This window comes from Meriones unguiculatus, chromosome 8 (assembly GCF_030254825.1).
Source record: "Meriones unguiculatus strain TT.TT164.6M chromosome 8, Bangor_MerUng_6.1, whole genome shotgun sequence".
Lineage (NCBI taxonomy): Eukaryota > Metazoa > Chordata > Mammalia > Rodentia > Muridae > Meriones > Meriones unguiculatus.
The window spans coordinates 1,454,694-1,472,364 of NC_083356.1; the positions used below are offsets into that span (position 1 = coordinate 1,454,694).

At 50.9% G+C, this 17,671-nt stretch overlaps 1 long non-coding RNA gene across 1 annotated transcript; it reads left to right on the forward strand.

Moving 5' to 3' along the window:
* Window positions 1-37: 37 nt before the first annotated feature.
* On the forward strand, window positions 38-2,042 carry LOC110552333 (uncharacterized). Its single transcript, XR_002476639.2, has 2 exons — window positions 38-422; window positions 1,928-2,042. It is a non-coding gene; the product is annotated as an uncharacterized LOC110552333 (long non-coding RNA).
* Window positions 2,043-17,671: the final 15,629 nt, after the last annotated feature.

Sequence of the window (17,671 nt, forward strand, 5' to 3'; positions counted from 1 at the left end):
CGGGGTCTCCCGGCGCGCGGGCTTCTGGGAGGGCGGGGCGGGTCTCGCTGGTTCCATGGAACTGGGCGGGCGTGGAATGTGGAACGGGCGTGCCGCGATTGTTGTGTTGTTTTTCCAAGGGGAAGGTTCTGAGTTGCTTTGTAGGTCCCTGTCGGTACAGGCGAAGCCGACCGACGTCCTGGGAGGCTTTCGGCCAAGGCGACATCCGGACACGCTCCGGCCGTGGGCTTCTGCCCCCTCTAGCCCTCCGGTTGTTGGCAAGGTCCACGCTTCCAGCCAGCGGACGCTTCTGTTTTGTTAGATTTCACCGAGCGGCGCTGCCGAGCAGCCAGCCACGAGCCCGACACTGTTTAGCAAACATTTGTGGATGTAAAAGAATAAAACTGACTTGACTAAAACATTACAAGTGGCAAACGCTGCAGGTAAGTAGGGATGGTTGGATGCGACTCTAGGTCGCCTGCTCAGGGAAGCTCTCCGACGAAGCGCCGTCTGGAACGCGCAGGGTCGTGCGCGCCTTTGAGGCTAAGGAGAATTCCCGAGAGATGCAGACCATTCTGCACTACGTAGCGAGTTTCAGGCCAGTGAATCCTTCCGTGGTGGTTTTGTTTTTGTTTTCTTGGCTGGAGAGACAGCCGTGGGTGCTGGGAACCGAACTCTTACATTATGGTTGTGAGCCTAGCCTTTAACGGCTGGGCCATCTCTCCAGCCCGTTTTTTTGTTTTTTGTTTTTTTTTTTTTAGTTTATAATTTATTTATTTTATGTGCATTGGTGTTTTGCCTATGTATATGTCTGTGTGAGGTGTCAGATCTTGGGGTTACAGACAGTTATGAGCTGCCATGTGGGTGATGGGAATTGAGTCCGGGTCCTCTGGAAGAGCAATCAGGTGCTTTTAATGACTGAGCCATCTCTCCAGCGCCCACATTGTGATATTAACAGGGGTTGGGGAGCTGGCTTGGTGAGTAAGAGGGTTTGCTGCCCAAGTGTAAATAAGGACCTTAGTTAGGACGTCCATCCCCAACTCCCCCACGGCTTCTCTGTGAAGCCCTGGCTGGCCTGGAACTACTTCTGCAGACCAGGCTAGCCCAGAGCTAAGAGATCTGCCTGCCTCTGCCTCCCCAAAGACAGAGGGATTAAAAGTATGCTCCACCTTCGCCTGGAGCACTCAAAAACCAACAAAAAGTGATTGAAAGCTGTGTGGGGGTTAGACTGTAACCCTAGCATTGTGAGAGGCAGAGACAATAGAGTTGCAAGATCATCTTGGAATGAGTCAGGATGCCTGCTATAGCTCCCTAGACTGCATGGGTGGGCATCATGCACAGATGGGGATCTACACAAGGATGCCTCCCACAAAACAACAGAAACAGGACAGCGATGGGCCCTGGAATGTCTTCATTGCCTTTAGAAAACAGGGTACAAAGGGTTGAAGATGTGGCTTATGGGTAGAACATTTGCCTAAAATGCAGGAGGCTCTGGGTTCAGTCCCTGGTACAACAGCAGATTACAAGTTTCAGATTTATGTACTTCATGTAAGCCAAACTTTAGAAGTAAGATGACCCAGGGACCCTTGCGAAATGTGCTTGTCGCCAGGCCTGATGGCCCGAGCTCCATCCCTGGAGCCCACAGGAAGGAACAACTGCCTTCTGGGAGGTCTGGCCTCCAGAGTGCCCCTGCATTCACACCCAGCACAGGCAGACCACAGACTGCTGGGTAGGAAGGGGAGTTATACACGTGCAGTGATGGCAAAGATCAACTAGAGGTCACTGCCAAGGACACCTGATGTGTGCCCCAGCTACTTTGGCCTAGACTGTATAAGCTCAACTGAAGACCCCCGAGTTTTTCGCGTTGGTCCACGGGGGAGGGAGAACGAGTTTGCGGAGGGAACATTGCTTGGAGAGCTTCTCAGACACTGTGTCTTTTTGCTTACAGATCACCTGGGAAGTTTGTTGGAAGTCACCCTGTCTAGTAGGACTGGGGTGATACCTGAGATCCTATACGTATGGATTTTTCTGATGTGGATCAATAAAATGTAATGACCCACCCGGCAGTGGCGCACACCTTTAGTCCCAGCATCCAGGACAGCCAGGCCGCACAGAGAAACCCTGTCTCCCCATCCCCCTGCAAAAAGAAATGATTTTAGAATTAAGATGACCGCTGAAGTTAATCCCAGCACCAGGGAGGTAGAAGTAGGCGGATCTCTTGGCCAGTCCTGGTTTACAAAGTAAGTTCCAGGACAGCCACGGCTACACAGAGAAACCTTGTCTTGGAAACAAAGCAGACAAACAAACAAACAAAAAAAAAACAATCGAAACCACGACCCAAATGGAATTGAGATTTAAGTTTTCCATTAGAGGCAGTGAATTTTGGGAAGTTTAGAGAAACAGCAAATGAGGTGGAGATGAATAAGAGAGCATCGCTGTTACTGAGCACTACCATGTCCTCGTGTTAGGCCAGTGTGTGACGTGACGGCTTGTGTAGCCTATGTGGTCCTGCAGTGTTATCATGGATCTCTTTCGGTTATTTAAAACTCAGGAAGTTAGTGCTTACTCAAGCACACAACCAGCAAGCAGCCAAGCTGACTCTGTCAGGTACATGTTCTTTCCAAGTTTTCACAGACTTTATTAAAAAATAAAACTAGGGCTGGGGAGATGGCATGGAGGTAAAGGGCACTGGCTGCTCTTGAACAGGAGTCGGGAGCCAAGGCTTATGTGGCAGGTTCTAACATTCTGTAACTTTAGTTTCAGGAGATCCATTGCCATCTTCTGACCTGTAAGGGCACCAGCACATGGCACACATACATACATAGAGGTCATACATTTAAACCTAAGGTTTTTTGTATTTAATTGTGCGAGTGCTTGAATGTATTGTGTATTTGCTCCACGTTAGTGCAGGAGCCTGCAGAGGTCAGGAGATAGGTCTCCTAGAACTACTGCAGACAGCTGTGACCCAAATCCAAATTAGAGGAGCACGGAACACTCTTAGCCACTGAGCCATAAATCCAGCCCCTAAAATGTTTTAATTACCCTAAAACATTGTCATAAAACAACATGTATTACAAATCAGACATTTATTATTAAAAATCATTTGCAGGGGGGCTGGAGAGATGGCTTGGTGGTTAAGAGCATTGGCTGCTCTTCCAGTTCAATTCCTAGCACTCACATGGCAGCTCATAACTGTAACTCCGGTTTTTGGGGACCTGACACTGTCACATAGACATACATGCAGGCAAAACAAGAATGCACATTAAGTAAAAATAAAATAATTTGCAGAACCAGGCATGGAGGCATGTTTATTTGCTTATATTTTGGTTTTGAGACAGGGTCTCTCCAGTAGCCCTGGCTGTCCTAGAACTCATCTGTAGACCAGGCTGACCTTAAATTCACAGAGATCCACCTGCCTCTGCCTCCTGAGTTCTGGGATTAACAATGTGCACCACCGGATTGTTTATATAGGCCAATCTGTTCTACCTGTGGAGTCCCAGGAGAGCCAAGGGAACACACAACAATAACAAGAAACAAACAAATTGCTGAGTGTGGACCACCACCTACACACCCACAGTCCCAGTGCTCGGTGACCTGTGGTGTAAAGATCTGCTGCAGGCTAGCTTTGGTACAAAACAAGTCAAGGCCACCTAGGCCGCAGGAGACACAAAATTACTACTCACAGTGCCCGATCCCTCTTCTCTAATTTTCTATTGCTTTTCTTCAGTGTTTTCATCCTACGGTTTTAGCTTCCTAACCAGATTTCTTTCCTGAAGGCTTTCTCTGCTGCAATATATGAAGTACATGGCTGCCACACGTTTTCCTAAAGGAGAGATGGGGACAGTTGCTGAGAAACATGCCAAATTTTGATACGGACAATTTTTTAGTGAGAATTTTTGGTTCTTTTAAAAACAAAAATGTTATGTGAACATGGTTTTATTTTAATCCCAGGTGTGGGGTATGGGGCTGCTTCAGATTGACCACAGCAGCTGACTGATTTGTCTCGTGCTCTGGCAGAGGCGTGATTTTGCCAGCTGAAGAGAGTTTGTTTGGTTTTCTGGGGACCCTTGAGAGGGCATAAATGCTAGACCTAGCCCTGAGAGGGCCTGGAGTGCTGCCTGCTGCTGCTTCTGCGCCTGCCGCTCCTGCTGCTCCTACTCCTACAGCTCCCACAGCTGCTCCTCCTACTCCTCCTCCTGCTGCTGCTGGTCCTTGTTACTTTTGCTGGATTGCTGGTTGGAGATGTCCTGACAACAAAGATCAAACCCACCACAAGGAACTCTAATCAGCAGGAAGTAGTCTAAAGATACCAACTTTCCCTTTCCCCTCAAACCTTTCCACCCTACTTAGTGTTAGGGGGTTGGAAGGAATAGTGGGGTGTAGGAGGTAGGAAAAAAAGCCCAGTAAAATAGCCAAAAGATTGGTTACAAGTGACTCCCAGATGTAGGGTTTAGGCATAATGGGAAATCTGACTACAAATGCTGTAGAGAAAATGACAGGAGACAAAGGGATGAATACTTTGTTTCAAGATGTCACCAAAGGTTTATTGCAGCTGCTGGCACTAGATTCCCTCCACTCCCAACCCCTTAGTCCCCAGAGGGGATTTTCTGTTTATTTTTCCTATGTTCTGTCTCAAAAAGGTTTGGGAGAATGGCTGAGCAGTTTGAAAAATTGCTATATACTTCAGCTAAAAAATCAGTGTTGTATGCAATCCTATGGCATTAGGTTTTCCTGAGTCTCCTAATATAGTTGGTGCCTCTCAGTGTGGAAAAAGACTTGTTTTGCGTTTAGAGTCTGCTGAATTCCTGGAAAACCAGAATTAACCTTGGCATTTCTGCAGCTGCAACAGGCAACCAGACAGACAAACTATCCGTTGTATATCACCCATATTTGGTCTCATACAGGTTTGCCAGGTCCATTGGCAAAAGGGAATGAGGAAATTGACCAATATTAACAGGGAATGTGTTAGAAGCCTCAACATTTCATGAAAATACCATGTTAACAGTAAAGTTTTAAAGAAAAATTTTCTATCATTTAGCAACAAGCCAAGGAAATTATAAGAAAATTTCCTATTTTTTCTCTGTATAACCAAACTCCATTACCTGACAGAAGTAACCCTAGACGTACCAAAAGAAATGAAATCTGGCAGATGGACTATTTCATTTTGCAGAATTTTCATATCATACATTGATAGGTATTCAGAGTTTAAATAACGGCTTTGAGTTCTGGAAGCTGATTCTCTAACTACACGTTTATTGTGGCCATCATGTGGCCTGATGGCGCACACTAAGTAATGCTTTGTCAGCTATAAACTTTCAGAATGTTAACGAGAAAGTCAGTTGACACTGGGTAGCACGAAACACTGGAATTGGATCAACCTGTGTACTATGAGGATGTGTTAACGTCGGAACGGGAACCTGCAATGGTTTTGTTTTGGGAACACAGTTTTATGTTTCCACTGGGAATGAAGAGCTGTGGACACCATCAGAACTTATAAAGATTAGAACTCACACAATGGTTTTGTGTTGGGGACACAGTTTTATGTTTCCACTGGAAATGAAGAGCTGTGGACACCATCAAAACATAAAGATTAGAACTGAGTAGGAAAGGTCTGAAAACCTTGACCACTGATCTGAAAGCATTTAGTTTATTGAAAATGTCTGTTTATGGGGCTGGAGAGATGGCTCAGCAGTTAAGAGCACTGCCTGCTCTTCCAGAGAACCTAGTTCAATTCCCAGCAACCACATGGCAACTCACAACTGTAACTCTGTTCCAGGGGATCGGACACTCTCACATAGACACGTAATCAAAACACCAATGTACATAAAATATAAATTTTAAAATGTCTGCTTATAATGTCTCACTAAACACAGTATGGTTAATGGCTTAAACAGAAAGGGGAAACGTGAGAAATTTTGGTTTCTTTAAAAATGTAGAAATGTGGGCTGGAGGCTCCCAACCGTCTAGAGTGATACCTGGTGCACGGGCACACACTCTGGCAGAACACCGAATAAACATCTGAAAAATATGTAGAAGTGTTATGTGATGTGTTTTTGTTTTAATCCCAGGTGTAGGATATGGGGCTGCTTCAGACTGACCACAGCAGCTGACTGTGATTTGTCTTGTGCTCTGACAGGGACATGATTTTGTCAGCTAAGCTAGGTTATGTTTTCAATTTGGATGGGATCTCTGTTTCGGTGCTTTGGCTGTCCTGGACCTTACTAGGTACACCAGGCTGGCTTGACCTTCCAGAGATCCACCTGCTTCTGTCTCCTGTGTACTGGGATTAAAACTAGACTTTTAAGGCCACGTATGCCCCAGTTTCCAATCACTAATCTAAATTGACTTCCTTCTATCCTTTGGCTTCCTTCCTTCCTTTCTTCTTTCTTTTGTTGTTTTTGAGAGAAGGTCTCATTATGTATACCTAGCTAGCATGGAACTTGCTATGTATACCACGCTGACTTGAAACTCATATAGATCCTCCTGCCTCTGCCTTCTAAGTGACTTTCTTTTTTAAAAAAGATTTATTTCATTTTATGTATGAGTGTTTTGCTTGTATATGTGTAAATGTGCTGAGTGCATGCCTGGTGGCCATGGAGGTCAGAAAAAGGTACCAGATTCCCTGGAACGGGACTTAAAGACTGTTTTAAGTTCCCATGTTGATGGTGGGAACAAATCCTGGGTCTTCTGCAAAACCAGTAAGAACTCATAATTTCTGAGCCATCTCTCCATCCCCCTCCCTTGACTTTTTTTCTTTTTTGAAACAGTGCCTTATCTACATCACTCTGGCTGCCTTGGAACTCACTCTGTAGACCAGGCTGGCCTTGAACTCAGATCTGCCTGCCTCTGTCTCTGAGTGCTGGGGTTAAAGGTGTGTGCCGTCATGCCTCACGTTCCTTGCCCTGTGTTCCTGCCAGGTACACTGTTTTTTTCTAACTTGGAGTCCTTTTCTGCCCTTTGCTCTGCTCTGCTCTGGAATTCTTCCTCTACTGCCAACAATGAATCCTTTATGGGCTCCTTGTATGTCAGCTGTAGGGGCTCAGTGGAGAGGTGGCTCAGTGGCTGAGATCTCTGCTCTTGCAGAGAACCTGAGTTCAAGCCTAAGGACCCATACGTGACTCACTAGTAACTGCAATCCCCGGGATCTGATGTGCTGTTCTGGCCTCTGCAGGTGCTGCATCCTCTTGACTCCCATTTGCATAAAAGTAAAGATGAGTGCTTCTTTAATGGCCCGAGTCTGTAGTCCCAGTGCTTGGGAGGCAGAGGAGGTGTCTTCTCTGAATTTGAGGCCAACTTGGTCTGCAGAGTGAGTCCAGGACAGCACACACACACACACCCCTCTCTCAAAAAAAAACAAAAAACAAAAAAAGGAAGAAAGAAAGGAAATTAAGGCGACATGAAAAGGGAAGGAAGCTCTTCATGTTGGGATCCAGTTGGTCTCTGCTGCCTGAGAGTCAAGAACCTTTAGCACCACTAATAAAGCTGAAATTGCCTACAGATATGACGCAGTGTTTTTCTAGTTATCCCAGACAACTATGTTAGAAACAACAAACCATGGGGCTGGAGAGATGGCTCAGAGGTTAAGAGCTTTGGTTGCTCTGCCAGAGGTCCTGAGTTCAGTTCCTGGCAACATGGTGGCTAACAACCATCTATAGTGAGATCTGGTGCCCTCTGCTGGCCTGTTGGCTCACATGCAGGCAGAGTACTGTATAATAAAATAAGCGAATCTTAAAAGTAAACAAGAAAACCAAACAAACCAAAAACCAAGCCATGCTCCCCTAGGGCCGGAATGTTAGTAATGCACATCACCCTATCAACACTCCCTCCGGACCCTTCAAATAGTCTTCCTGGGTGGGAGATGGAGCTTTGTTGATAGAGGGTCTGTCTGCTTAGCTTGAGGCCCTGGGCTTGATCCTCGCCCCCATGACCACATATAGTGCTGTGGCCACAGGTTTGGGAAGTCCCAGCACTTGGGAGGTGGAGTGAGGCCCTGAAGTTCAGTGTGGTGCTTAGCTGCAAGCCTGGGAATCCTTCAGGTGCTGGGATGGGGATGCTTACGCAGCAGCTACCATTTCCCCAGGGTTTAGGTGACAAAGGAGGCACAGTTCCATCCACCTCCACCGCAGGGAACCGACCAGCTTACTGTGCTTCCGTGCAGAGGGCAGGTGAGGGCGGTTCAGGACTGTGTACTCCCAGCAAGGGTGAGGGCTCCAGCTGGTCTCGCCCTGCCCTTCCCCAGGGCAGGGTTGGCAGGTGGTGGGGAGCAGCTGGACTCCAGATCGGAACCTCATGCCCCCGTCTGCCCTCTGTGGGGTTCAAGCTGTTGAGCAGCTCAGCTACAATGACCTTTTGAAAGGGGGCACAGTTGAAGACCCCAGGATGGGGCTTGCACGGCCAGGAGGGCAGTCACCACAGCCACTGGGTTACACATTAAAGGAAACAGATTTCATATGCAAAGAGGAATTCCTTGGGGTGAGAAGCAACAGGGAACTGAGCTGGAGTCAGCTTGAGCTCCTTGGGGGGCAGGTGTTTTCCAGGGTGGAGACTGATGGGATTTCAAGTCCTGAGCTTTGGGTCAGCCCAGGGAATGGTGGGATTTTGAGCTCAGGGATTGGTGGGTTTTTAAACCTGGAAGTGAGCTTAGATTCATTTAGTATATAGGTGATGTAGGGTAAAATATATATTTACTAAAATGTGTATCATGTATATTCTAAAATGTATATTCTCCAAACAAAACCATGGTGCAGTTTGCTTTATTATAAAGTGCCATTATTTATTGTTCATGGGTGCGTGTTGCCACAGCACGCAGGTGGGGTCAGAGATTCTCTTCTCCCACCCTGTGGGAGCCAGGAACTGAACTCAGACCACCAGGTCTGTCAGTGAGTACCTCAATCTGCTGACTCATCCCTCCGGACTCAGTATTTTCAACAGCAGCAAATGTCCAAAGGTTACAGGAGTGGCAGCGCTGGGCAGTGGCGTTTCTCCACAGTGCGCACGACTGTCATTTTTCATGTGCTGCTCAAACCAGAGAACATATCTTGGGGCTGGAGAGATGCTCTGTAGTCAAAAGCCTTGGCTGCTCCTTCAGAGGACCTGGATTCAGTTCACATGCCCTCATCTTGCCTCCCTGTGCATGTATGGATATGGTGCACTTCATACACGCAGGCAAAACATCACATAAAATATAAAAGAAACGCAGCCTGGGGCTGGAGAGATGGCTCAGCTGCTAAGAGCACGTATGCGGTCTTCCGGAGGGGCCCTCATCAGGTGGCCCACAGGCACCTGTAACCCCAGCTCCAGCTATGAATGCCCTGCATTCATGTGCGTGAGCAAAGCATGCATCCGCTCACACAGTAAAAAGAATTCTCTGTAGCTATTTAAAAAGTAGCCATTAAAAATAGAATTGAGGACTCCTTGTCACAAGCCTTGGCTGCTGGGTACTCTGGACCTTAAAAGTCTATTCTCCAATGAGCAGGTGCAGACTGGGGGCGCGGTGGCTAAGGTGCCTGCCACCAGTACTGTCCACCTGACCTTGACCCCTGAGCACACACACAGGAAGGAGGAGAGAACAGACTCCGGAAAGCTGTGTTCTGGCTTGTACACGCCACGACCAGGGTGTGCACACAAACACATAGTCAGTTACAGTTAAAATGAATAGATGTGGGTGGCCTCTCATCTGATGAACGACTCCCACAGGAGCACAACGTTTTCTGAAAGGTGTGCTCACACACACACACACACACAAGTCACAGTGCGTTCACCGGAACTTTGAGTTTATCGTCAAAGCTGCACTAGTTGGCACAGGCTACCCACGATTCTGGGGCAGAAGTGTGGGTTAGAGAGGCTGGTGTGGCGGCTCACCAGCATTCTGTCTCAAAAGAAAGGAAGGAGTCTCCCCTCCGGGGGGTATTTCACCTCTGACTCTATTAGAATGACCCACATCGTGACAATAAAAGACAGTTTGACTTTCCACCACTTTCATGATTTTAAAATTCACTACAGATAAAACAGTCCCGTATTCTCCAAGTCAGGGCAGACGCTCTGACTGTCCCTGAAAGACAGACACTGCCGTGGAAGGTCCTCGTTAAAAGGCAGATGGGGTATTTTCCGGGATCTCAAGTTCAAACGCTGTCAGCTGGCGGTAGGCGGGTGTGTGGCGCTGTACCGGGCTGGAGGGTGGGAGGGCACAGCACTGCTTGGAGGCGCCCACCTTCAGCCTTCCCACTTGCCAGCTGTCCGCTGGGATAGCAGCTCTCCACGCAACCTCCTACCCACAGTTCCGAGACTTCAGAACTCAGCCGGGGCCCTTTAGCCTTGCCCAGAATTCCAGTTTTACCTTTGTATCATGGGCCTCTAGGACTGAGCCCCGAATGCTTTCCATCAACCTAGTTCAGACTGCTGCACAGTGAGCACCCAAGAGCCCTGTCAGCCGGGCGGCGGCTGGGGCGTGCCTAGCATGCACAGCCCTGAGTCGGATTCCCACAGGTTCAGGGCCAGCCTCGCTGCATAGTAAGTGTGAGGCCGGCCTGGGCTACACAGGTCATAAAATAGAACAAGCGATGAAATGCAAAACATTATACAAAGATTTTGAGTAAGATAAGACTGGGAAATGACAGGAAAAGGTGCTTTATTTCCACACTAATGCGGGAGGTAAATTCAGGTGGATCCTGGTTTCTGCACCAGGTGAGAAGATGGCAAGAAAGTTGAGAATCCTGGGAAGTGGGGAACTGGAGTGGATGGGGTGTACATGAGAAGCTAATCCAAGTCCTCTGCTTCCTGGTGACGGTGGAGAAGAGGCCGGCTGACCCGCCAGGTGGCCAGTGTGGCCGTGAGGGAAGAGCAGCCCCAGTTTGCCTCAGATCATCACACTGGACTGGGCAAGTGTGCCTCCCACAGAAACAGCTGCAAAACAACTTTTAAGCTGCCAGAGGCCGGCTGGGGCCGTAGCACAGCTGTCCTCAGTAGGGTGCTTGTCTAGCACTGTGAGGGCCTGGGTTCAAACCCCAGATCATGATGTGTGCGCACGCACATGCACACACACACACACAGCCAGAGAGGTGCTTGTCGAAGTTCAGTTTATAAAGGCAGTAAATTAAAAGCAATGTAAATATCCAAAATAAGCCAGGATGGTGGCCACGCCTTTGATCCCAGCACTCAGGAAGCAGAGGCAGGCGGATCTCTGTGAGTTCCAGTCAGCCTGGTCTACAGAGTGATTTCAGGACAGCCAGGGCTAGACAGAAAAACCCTGTTTTGAAAACAAAAACAAATCCCAAATAGGGACCAATTAAAATAAAATTATGTGACATCCATTGAGGGAATACTGTTCAATCCTGAGGAAAATATTGGTAGGCTCTGGTTAGATGAGATCAGCATGGAAAGGTGCAAGCTGGCCTTGAACTCACAGTGATGCTCTGCCTCCCCAGTGCTGGGACTGAATGTGTGCACACCGCTTCCGGCCAGGCCCCAGCTGTTGTTACAAAGAACGAAGGGGCTGGAGAGGCCACTCAGCCCACAGGGAATTTGCTGCTCAACACCCACAGTGCAGCCCACCACTGTCCGCCCGCCACGCCCTCTTCTGGCCTCTGTGGGCCCCAGGCCCACACTTGTTTCACACAAACAGGCAAACGCTCAGGCGTATAAAACTAAAATGTTTTAAAAAGTGACATTATTGCTGGTGTGGATGGAGGAGGCTAGGATCTAGGGAGGCATGGCTGAGGGGGCGGGTAGACAACATGGTGGGCACAGAGGACGCTGTGGAGGTGCTGAGGGGACCGGGAACCCGGGAGAGTTTGGGCACAAGTGGGGTGACAGAAAAGGAGACTCAAGAGCCGGTTCCTTGACTTCTCTCCACACCCCTGATGTGGCCCTTCACGGTAGACCGGCACAGATGGCGCTCTGGAGGGGCACTCAGATCTCTCGCAGCTGCCCGCGTCCACACTTCACCAGCAGGGGACTGGAAGTGAACGTGGGACGAGCAGCCGCCTGTTCCAACTGTCCACACGGTGGCGCTGTAAGCCAGGGCGTCAGAGTGGCTGGTTAGAGAGAGCACAGCGCAGGGCGGCTGGCGAGAGAGAGAGAGAGAGAGAGAGAGAGAGAGAGAGAGAGACAGAGACAGAGACAGAGACAGAGACAGAGAGACAGAGACAGAGAGAGAGAGAGACAGAGACAGAGAGACAGACAGAGAGAGAGAGAGAGACAAAGAGAGACAGAGAAAGAAAGCTCAGCCCAGGGCGGCTGTGCTTGTAGCTCCGGGGCCACCAGAGGGCGCCCAGAGCTAAGGGCTGCTAAGGCTTGGTCAACAGGAAAGCAGCGAGGATGAAGACCAATAGCAAACTGGAACCAACAGGTACAGGATGCGGAATGACATGTCTGAAGAGACGGCTTGCCGGCTGATTGAAGTCAAGCCTCGGCCATCCTCTGTTCCCAAGACAGGCTCTTGTTCTTAGTCTGGCCCTGTTCCCATGCTCCCCTCCTGTCCTCCTGTCTCCCTCTTTCTTTCTTCCTTAGGATTGAACACAGCTGGGCCCAGGACCTGAGAAGGCAAAGGATGAAGCACAAGGGGTTAAAGGGATGTGTGTGTGTGTGTGTGTGTGTGTGTGTGTGTGTGTGTGTGTGTGTGTGTGTGTGTGAAGAACAATTAGCGGGAGGAACAAGTCTAAGGTCTCTGGGTGGGAAAGTGTGGCAGGTCAGAGCCCGGGGAACCCTTGGGACTGAAGGCTGATCGACAGGCAGCAGGCGGAGGAGCCAGGACTCACTAGTCCTTGCCGGCAGAGTGGAGCAGTACCTGAGTGGGGAGTGAGAGGGCTGCCAGTCTGCCTGAAGCAGCGCGGTTTATTCCAGGCTTCATTATTTATAGGCAAAGCCAGCCAGCCACATCAATCCAAAAAGAAAAAGGTGTGGAACGGCCCAACTTTTTTCAGAAACTACTTCCCCAGGTGAAAACCTAACAAAACAGCTTAACAAACGACTCTCCACAGCACAGTGTGAGTCCTGGTGAGCCAACCCAGCTCGGCAAGCTTGGCCTCGGCTTTAGCAAGAGGCCACTGGAGCATCCGGGACCGTCTCTCAGGCTGGCTTTGTCTGCAGCCGCAGCCCACGGCTCTCCACAGGTTCCCCCGGACCACTGAGGAAGCCTGAGGGACGCTGGGCGCCCTAGGACGGCTTTTTAAAGGGAGACTCTGCTGGCTGGTGTGGAGGAGGGCCGGGGGTCCCTGGGAGGCTGGGACAGTGACCCAGAGGACGGGTGGGGACATGTGTGCAGACGGAAGGAGCAGGGAAGGCGTGGAAGACGAACGAGTAGTCTGTTACACACTCAGGTTAGGGGAGAGAAACGGGATAAAGAGAGTCGCAGTTTCCGGCAGGAGCAGCTGGGTGGACGGTTTGCGGGTCTCTAGGTGGGCCGTGGGGGCGTGGCCAGCAGCGGGGTGAGGTCAGTGACAGCTCTGAGCAGGCTGACCAGGGGTGTCTGGGGGCATCGGCCACTGAGATGTGCGGCCTGTGTTTCTGACACCTGAGAGGGAGGAAGGAGGGCAAGTTCCAGGCCAGCCGGAGCTACCCAGCGGGATCGTGTGTCAAAACACAAGGAGCTCAGGGGAAGGTCCGGGTGGACATCTTGAAGCCTTTGGCACGTGGGAGCTGTTACCCATCTGACCGCTGCAGTGACTCCAGAACTAGCACAGGAGGCCAGAAGGCGGCTCAGCTGCTACAGAGCCTGCTGCCTAAGCGTGCCAACCTGAGTTTTATTTCCAGAACTTACACAAAAACTCGCTCTCAGGCTGGGTGGGGTGGTGTAGCTCTGTGCGTTCGAGACCAACTTTAGCTAAACAAACAAACAAACAAACCCATAAGCTTGTACTCCAGGAACCGAGGGAGCTGAGACCGGAGGGGCCCCGGGGTTGGCTAGCCATTCTGCCTAACCTACTTGATGCACTCCACACCCCCACCCTCAGGCACGCACACACGCTCACACACACAGCCTCGCACAGGCACAGCCACAGACATGGTAGGAGACAGGAGAGCCCAGGACCGGCTGCTAAGAATCTGTGTCTACAGTCATGTAGAAGAGGGTCAGCTGGGCAAAGGCGGAGGAACCGGGGAGGAGGGACCACAGCGCCAAGGAGGCTGGGGAAGGGCCGTCCTTGGAGGGTAGAGGGCGCATTCCGCTGCTGGGAGCCGAAGCTAGGAGACCTGTCAGGAAGCTGAGGGAAGAGCCAGGGAGGGACACTGTCCTCATTAGGGTTCCTATTGCTTCGATGAAACACCATGACCAAAAAGCAAGTTGGGAGGAAAGGGTTTATTCAGCTCACAGTTCCAGAAGACAGTCCATCTCGGAGAAAAGTCAGGGCGGGAACTCAAGCAGGCCAGGAACCCGGAGCAGGAGTGACGCAGAGGCCATGGAGGGGGCTGCTGACTGGCCTGCTCCTCACGGCTTACTCAGCCTGCTTGTTTAGAGCTCCCAGGGCCTCCAGCCCAGGGGTGGCTCCATCACAAGATGCCGGGCCCTCCCCCATTGAGCACTAATTGAGAAATGCCTTACAGCTGGATCTCACGAGGGCATTTCCTCAGCTGAGGTTTTCTCCTTTCAGATGACTCTAGCTTGTGTCAGGTCGACATGAAACTGGCCAGCACAGCCTGTCTAGGGAGCATGTTGGAGGCGGGAGACCCTAGAACATGTCTGAGGGCCGACGGCAGGGATGTGAGGGAGCAGCCAGCAGCCAGGAGCGATGGTAAGAGAGGGGGTCGGTCCAGACCTCAGTCCAGGCCTTTCCACCTGCTCGGGATGCCTTTCCAAATCTCCTGTTCGCTCATTTCCATGGCGTTCCTCAAGGGCCAACTCACAGGTCACCGATTTCCTAATTCTCCAAGACAACTTTGTCTCTGCTGTTGTGAGACATTTTACTCTTGGGATCGTAGTTTGTATAACTGGATATTGAGGATACACAACTTCCAGCACTGTCAACACACAGCATGGCGTCTGGCCTGCGCATGACAGGGGAATAATGGATGATGTGGTGATTTCCTCCGTTCCTCCCTCTCTCCCTCCCTTCCTTCCTCCCTCCCTCCCTTCCTCCCTTCCTCCCTTCCTCCTTTCCTCCTTCCCTCCCTCTCTCCCTCCCTCTCTCCCTCCCTCCCTTCCTCCCTTCCTCCCTTCCTCCCTCCCTTCCTTCCTCCCTTCCTCCCTCTCTCCCTCCCTTCCTTCCTTTCTTCCTCCCTTCCTCCCTCCCTTCCTTCCTCCCTCCCTCCCTTCCTTCCTTCCTTCCTTCCTTCCTTCCTTCCTTCCTTCCTTTCAAGATTTATTATGCATACAGTACCCTGCCTGCATGTGTGCCTGCACGCCAGGAGAGGGCAGCAGATCTCACTATAGATGGTTGTGAGCCACCATGTAGATGCCAGGAGTTGAACCCTAGGTCCTCTGGAAGATCAGCCAGTGCTTGTAACCTCTGAGCCATCTCTCCAGCCTCCTTCATCTTTCTTTTCAAAAAGATTTATTGTGTTTTAAGTCGTGCATATGTGTGTGTCTGTGTGTGGCATTTTACCGAGCAAAGGGGCAGATCTCCCAGACCTTGAGTTGCCCACAGCTGTGAGTCCAGTGTGGAGGCTGGCAAATGGACTTTGAAAGAGCAGCAAAAGGTCTTAACTCAGTGTTCTCTCCAGCCCTGACTTCCAGGGTGTCACTGTTGGGGGGAGAGCAGAGAGCAGGGCAGCAGGGGGGTAGGGGACTCCACCACTGCCCTCTGTGGGGGTTGCTGATACTTTGTATGTGAGTGCTCTGGGGTGTGTGTGTGTGTGTGTGTGTGTGTGTGTGTGCGTGTGCGTGCGTGCGTGCGTGTGCGTGTGCGTGTGTGCATGTGCGTGTGTGCATGCGTGTGTTTATGCAGGGGTGAGTATGTCCTTTCAGTGCCCTGTACTTCCAGGCCCTTTCATCTTTCCTCAGGGAATGCACCTTAAGGCTTAAGTTTGGAGTAGACAAGGAAAGAGAAAATGGAGGAGGGCTGCTGTTCCCCTCAGTCTGCACACACCAGACAGGAGGTCAGAGGTGGAGGAGGTGTCTGGACCGCTCTCCTTAGATAGGACAGCTCCCTGCAGGTATTTTCTCAGGAAGGGAGAGGCTGCGGCCCCTGGAATGTAAACATCAGATAAGTCAGCCTCCTCCGGGGCAGCTTCTCTTTTCTTTAGAGTAGATGCCATGCTCTTTCCCAGGACTTGGTTTTGGTCCCCTTTAGACTCTGGAGTCAGGTCCTAATCCCCCCCCCCCCCACTCCTCAGCCTCAGTTTCCCTCTTTGGGCTTCCCTTTGTACCCCAGTGTGGTCTCCAGACCTGAGCATCTGGGCTTGGAGGTGCCTCTCACTTAAATCAGTGCCCCGAAGGCTCCTGAGTTCTCACCTGAAGGTTTCAGCCTCTCCCATTGTGGGATTCTCTCTCCCGTCTCTTTTAGGAAGAGAGAACAGGCTCGTCATGGCCCAGATACAGTGCTCATTCAAATAACTGATGCCCCCAATAATGAGCCAAGAGCCGTGGCCACCAGGCTATGGGATGGAGCAATCTTCCTGAGGGGCCAGTGCAATGGAGAGGTGTCAGAGAAAGAGAGAGTCCAGGAGCCTCAGGCGGGTGGAGAGCTGGGCGGTGGAAAAGACAGCAGAAAGTCCTGGCAGGAGGCGCTTTAGGTGGCACCAGCTCCGTTTGGGAGTGTGGAGGGCTCAAAGGGCCTGGGAGAGCTAAGGAAGGAGTGAAAAGATGGGGGCAGTGGGGATGGAATGCGGAGATGGGATTAGATTTTGTTTTTAACTGTGTGAGGCTACAGAGGTGTTTACAGAGCAGGGAGGGAGTGGAGACAGAAGGTGCTGGGTTTAAAGATAAGCCCAGGAGTGCATTGTGGGCAGTTATCAGCACAGGGCAGAGAAGGGCAGAGGTGAAGGGTCGACCCTGATCTCCCCCTTCCCCCCACATTCCTTGCTTGCAGTTCTCACTGCCCCACAAAGCTCAGAGGTACCCTGAATGAGGACCAGGATGATGGACCTGAAGGAGCCATGAGACTCTCCCTTCTCCCTCTCTCAGTCATGGGACCAGCTTGGGCCACATGTCCACACTTGGCCAAAGGTTCTTCCCACACTGGAGATGGGGCGGAAAGCCCTTCCTACCTGTCAGGTAGCACAGGACGGAAGGAACTGTTCTGGGCTCCGGGCTTCTCTTCACTAGGCGCCACATGGCTTCCCACGGACTCTCCTCTCAGCTTGCTCTAGGCAGGTGCGAGTAGAGACTGCGAAAGCTGGAGGGATGGCGTTCAAGCGAAGAAGACGGTTTAGAACAAGCACACCAGCCCGTGGCTACGTCCCGGGGCTCAGTCCACGCGCAGGGGCGCCCACAGTGTCGCTTTGTTGCCCTGTGACTGGCCCTCAGACAGTCATGGCCTCCCGGATTCCAACCCTAAGTCCCATAAGTGAGGCTCTGGGGAAGGCACTGGGGGGCAGGCGTGCCCTGGGCTGACTCCTGCGAGCAGAGGGTGCTCTCCAGGCTGCAATGGGTAAATGTGCTTGGAGGCCGCCTTCTCCACTCTTTGAGAGAGACACCTCACTGTAGAATCTGGGACCCAGCTGTTCGTAGCCACCGTTTCAGGAATGGAGATAGGAGGGAGTGTAGCATTAGGGCTCCTGCCTCTGCCTTGGGGCAGGAGACAGGACCTTTGTCACGTCC